We start from the raw sequence: 6,000 nt of genomic DNA, 5'->3' as shown, positions 1-6,000 counted from the left end.
CATGAGTCTTTATAAGCATGAGAGGGAATGAAACCGTGGCCTGAATTGTTCGGACTGTGTGTTTATTTACAAGCATCACAGAGGAGATTAAACTGTTCCTTGAATTGTTTTCCTTTTTTTTTTTTTTTTCCTTGCAAATGACTGCTCATTTATATTTTCTGGCTTTATCTATATTCTCAAGCCAAGACTTCTTTGATTTCCAATACACTATGGGTTTTGCAAAGGTCTTTGAATGGACTTTGCTTATCAATATTTCTTTGAAGGTCTCTGACTTCCGGCATCCACAAGCAGAGATGGATGAAGTCACTAATCACTTTCTAACCTGACCATGGACTGACATGTTTTATCCCTTAGATATATTTTATCTGTACTAAAGTATGACTCGAGCTGTGCCTGTGACTTCAGTAGTTGGGATTTCCAAAGACACTTGAGTAAGAGAAGATGTAGTAGCAGAGGAGAGCTGGCTGAGCCATGACTGTAGTCCTGTTAATTTTGGATGGGCTATTGCATATAGCACATGGATTACTGAGTGATTCTCTGTTTCAGTGAGAGGAGGAGTGAAAGGAGAAAAAGTCAACAGGCAGGGTACATGATCATATCTGCAATACCTATTTTAATCTGTTTCTAAAATATTGTACCTAAAAACATCTTGCAGAATTTTAATACCAAGTAATTTGTATTTTTTCCAGCACCACACTTTCTTTTACACTTTTTAAAATTTTCTAATCTCTGTATCATTCTGAAGGGTACTGAATGTCACATTAGAAAACAGTAATTTACACGTTTCTGCTTGAAATTGTGTGAAAGTGTTACATCAACTTTCTTTTTATTTTTTGCTATTAAACAGGTGATTTTTATCAACATTAGAGTGCTGTTATTTGTATCAAGGTGCCCCTGCCTTTCCATCCATTTCCATGCCTGTAATATTCGTATGCAATTTACTATGCAACAGCAATTACATTCTCGGGTGTGTTCTGGGTCTCCACTGAAAATTGGGCCATTGAATCTAATGAAACCAATATTTCAGACTTATCTCTTAATACTAAGGGCCAGAATGGGGTCTCCTTGCTCACTCTTTATTGTCCCTTCCTCTACTTTAGTGATCTGATGAGACATATATTGTGTAACAGTATAGCTGCTAAAAGTATGACTAGAGAAATTGCTATTTCTATTGCAATTCCATCCACTTGTGCGGGACATCCAGAGAAAGAAAAAAGTTCACAACTTGCAAAATGTTGATTGTTTAAGAGGCTGAGATATGCTTCCATCTTCCTTTGCCTGGAGCGAGACTCAGGATTGACAAGAGTCTCTGAGGAAGCGTTCTCTACAGGTGTAGTGGAAGGGCTGGAAACACTATTCACAGAATGTTATGCCTAGAATTGGATCCGTTTTTCTTTGATATATGTTATAGCAAAGCATAATGTATCATTTTATTTTATAATATTTTTATGCAATTTAATAAGTAGAGCTCATTAGCATTGTTTGAATAGCTGTACAAATTGTGGTATAAAGGACCTTAAAGAAAGAAATCTGGGGGAAAACTGTAGAGGATTTTAAATGATATTACTACGTTCCATTGAGAAGTATTGATAACAGTCAAATTTTGCTGGAGTTAAAGGTAGCTCCAAACAGTCAGTGTCTGGAGAACATACAGAATCTGATTCTTTACACCTGCCTATATCTCAAGCTGTTATGCTGGGAGGAATCTAAAAGGCCAGAGGCCCCTAAGGAGTGTTTACAAATCTATAATTTTTTTTAGCGTATGTATAGATATGGTGGTGTGTACTTAGTGCAGAATTAGGAGTTTCTCCATCCTTCTTATTCTTTGCTGAGATCTGTCTTTGTAAAAATCACATAGTGACCTATTCCTTTCACCGTTTGTGCGGTAAGGGTGACTTAAATGTCCTCTGTGGACATTCCTCCTTTCAGCTGGAACAGTGCTAAAATAGAGAGGAGGCAGACAATAGCGTTGTGCCCCCTCACTAGTTACCTGCCAATTCTTATCCTCCTGCAGGGGAACATGTGAGTAGTAGCACAGCTGACAACTCATCCTGGATCCAGCTCCCTCCACCTGCCCCTGCCAGCCGGGCTGCACACAGCTCTGGACAGGCCTCCTGATGCGCTGTCAGGTTGCTTCAGCACAAAGGGAAAGCATTGCTGTCCTATAAACAGGCAGTTTCCTCTGTTGTGGAGAACACTTGGTCCTTGGAGCTAAAGAAGCGGAACGTAGTGCCAGTGTAATCCTAACTCACAAAATAGTTTCTGGAAAGAACACACACAGCTCTAACATCTTGGAACTTGTCACGTTGCTTTTGCAGATTCTGAAGTTCTTACAGCAGCTTTGAAGCTTTAGGTTCAAAGTTGTTTGGGTGCGCAATACAGCCTGGTAGGTACTTCAGTTTATTTCTGATGTCATTTAATATGTGGTTTATCTAAATGCTGTTTTAAAATCCCATGTTCAGGTTTAAAATATAGAGATATCTTTTCATGTTCTGAAACAATTGCTTCATAAACAATTCAGGGTGAAAACTAAGGATATTTTCTGGCCCATTGTTTGACCCTGTGCTTGCATTATATTCAGTGTTACTTTCCACAGCTATCATATCAAATATATTTTGATTAAACACCTCATTAGAAATAAATGAGTTATGTTCTTGATAGTAGAACTGACTCTTATTTTTGAACTAAATTCAGACTAAAGCTGCCAGATCAGATATAGAGATATCCGAAAGCAATGAAAACAAATCCATTAGTGTCAAGAGTGTGTGTTGGAACAAGTTGCCATAATATTATTGCAACGTTAATTATTTCTAACATCACAGTACCAAAGCGGCGCTTCAGTAAGAAAACAGATAGAATATAGGCCACATGTAAACTAGAGGAAGATACGTAACTATAGAAAATCAAGTATCTTTGAATCAAAAGGATTTCAAGTTTAAATAAATTCAATAGATTGGCCCCATGTATTAATAATTTATTAATTAAAGAAGCAGCCGAAATACAATGAAGACCTACTGAAATGTTTGCTGTTGTACGTAGTCTTTTTCTTTATTACCTGAATTCTTGCACTGCTTTAGCATTCAAAAGTGTCTTTATAATCCTCATACATAATATAGAATCATCACTTATTCACCAGTAAAATATCTGTATGGAACAGCACAACATAAATGTGGTCTAAAACCATGATAATTGCGGTGGAGAGGCAAGCTTAATACTCTGACCGCAATGTTGCAGTGGATTGTACTTTTATTTATTTGAACTCTAGAATCTGCTCGTTGCTCTGAATGTTATACTTTTAGAATAAGTGTAAATAAAGTCTGTGCAGAGTTATGGCTGGTTAGCCTCACTACAGTGCCAATCCACAAAGTCACTTTTCACAGCAACCAATAGAGATGAGCACATGTTGTCAGAGAGAGTGAGAAGAGTCAGATAACGTTAGCAGTTAGAAAATGTAATAGAAATGATTCTGTTGGCAGCTGCTGCAGTGCGGGACACCCACGGACCCCCTGGAGAATGGTCCCTGTGCACCCTGCCGCGGAGCAGCTGCTGCCTCTGTAGCTGCCCAGCACTGCTGCCTTAGGAACCAGGTGGAGGGAGGGATGGGTCAGAATCCAGGTTTGTCTTGGTTTTACAGGGATGTCCGCTTTGCAAACAGCTACAGCAGATTAAATACAGCGTGGTCAACCAATTTTAATTCAAACCAATAAAATGAAGTTGGTGTAAATGGGAACCATTGCTCACTCACCAAGGCTCATTATGCTGTCATGAGGTTTCAGCATGATGTTAATATTTTTGAGTGCTTGATCACATATTTACCTGTGAAGTAATCTGTATGAAATTACTAATCACAGAATCACAGAATGTTAGGGATTGGAAGGGACCTCAAAAGATCATCCAGTCCAATCCCCCCGCTGGAGTAGGAACACCCAGATGAGGTTCCACGGGAAGGTGTCCAGATGACTTTGAATGTCTCCAGAGCAGGAGACTCCACAAATCCCCTGGGCAGCCTGTTCCAGTGCTCTGTCACCCTCACTGAGAAGAAGTTTCTTCTCATATTTAAGTGGAACCTCCTGTGTTCCAGTTTGTACCCACTGCCCCTTGTCCTACCATTGGTTGTCATGTTTCATTGTTGTTCATATTTAAATATACTTTGTTATTGTTGGTGGTGTTTGTGTTTTGTTTTTAAATCCTCCCACCCTAAGGTTAGTCAATTTTTTATCTAAAAATTCTTTGTACTTTAAAAATAAAATATATATTTAAAAAATTCAGCTCACAGTGCTGTAGTTGGCAATGCCTATCTAAATCCGCTCCCCAAATGGAGAAGTTTTTTTTCCTTATAAATTCAGAAAGACAAGTAATTGAAAACCTTTTGTAGCAAAAATCCCATCAGTTTTGAACTGATAGCACAGGTACAAACTTTCAGCCTGATTTGATTTGAAATTGTCTGATAGTAAATGTACGAAATTGGGGGCAAAATTGTTAAGAGCTGACAGAGTGTGGTTTGAGCTGTTGTCCAAGTAATGCTGAAAAATAAAGGTGGTTTTTCACTCTGTATTTTTGTCTTTGTCTGTAAAATATTGCTCTTGGTGTAACTGCAAAGTGAAGACAATTATTCTGTAATGCCATGTATTTGCTAGATGAGCATAGGGCCAGGATTCATAGCTGATTTACTCAATTACTGTTTTCAACAATGTTCTTACCAGGATATTGGGTTTTGGGCACTTAAGAAAACTGAATAAGATTGGATTTTATGCAAGGTGAACCATGAAGGAAAAAATCCACACACCGCCAGCACATGGTTATTGGCCTTAAAAAAGCATAAACTGTCAATATGACACCTGGTGTTTCTCAAATATTCTGTGTGCGTGTTTTTTTTCTTCTTTTTTTTTTTTTAAGCATCAGGAAACAAAAGTGTCTGAAAAATTTGCACAATCAACACGAAATTTATTAAACAAGCAAAGCAGAGTAATTGCCTTTTATGTGTTTCAAAATACAACCGTGGTTCTAATTTTATGGAAAAAAAAATCCTAGTTGTGCCAAGCATTCCAGAATTCTTCTTGATTTACTACTGCCTTAAAATAATGAATTAATTCTGCAGCTACTGCTAGTAACGTTGATTTCTGCTGTGGACTTCATGTACTCAGTAAAATATTTCTTACTCTGTCTCTTTTCACACATACCCAACTAGGAAAGAAAATGCAAATAAAGCTATAACATTGCAGGCAGCATTGCATGTTATGTGACCTGTAAGCTTTTTTTTTAAATGTATGTCTTTAACTCAAGAAACAATGTATGCTGCAACATTATGTCCCTGTCTTTGATTTTGACCTTGGATTTACTCTTCTGATTCTTCTATAACCCATTGTCAGCCTATGATTTTCCAGACTCGGAGAACTGAACAGAGTTGTGGAGAAGCACGACTGCGCTTCTCTCTCTCCTGCATCCTGAGGGAGCCTGTGCTCTTATGCTGGTGTCCTAATAAACAGGACTGCCCTTTTAGTCTCAGAACCAGCTTGGCCTCTTAAGGCTCAATATATGTGTGATGAACAAAGAACATGAACAATGAAACATACGATGCCTGTGTATGTGGTAACTGGGCAGATTTAAGAAGCAGAGTAGTTTCATGGGCAATGCACTGGAGATGAGGTGTCTCTGAAATGCCTTGTTAAAGACTCTACTTTGTACTTAAGGCAACGTGTTTGTCTGGAGATTTGGAACGATTCTCGTTATACTTAGAGCTAACATTTCATTCAGCTATGCAAACTGAGAGGAAATGAATAAACATTGACTAAGAATGAGATGGGCATTTTGTGTTATATCAGGCACACGGGAGACACTGTATGTTGCTGAAATAATTACTGGTGGCATATATGCATATTTGAGGCACAAATGGGAAAAACTGAGAAAGCTCTAACTAGAGGTTTCTGCTGTTTGCTGACACTGTGGCTGCAGATGCCTCTCACCCTTTAAAAATGTTCTTTACATTCTTAATGCTGATGG

Source organism: Patagioenas fasciata, chromosome 6, assembly GCF_037038585.1.
Source record: "Patagioenas fasciata isolate bPatFas1 chromosome 6, bPatFas1.hap1, whole genome shotgun sequence".
NCBI classification, from domain to species: Eukaryota; Metazoa; Chordata; class Aves; order Columbiformes; family Columbidae; genus Patagioenas; species Patagioenas fasciata.
Note: the sequence above shows the minus strand (reverse complement) of the source record.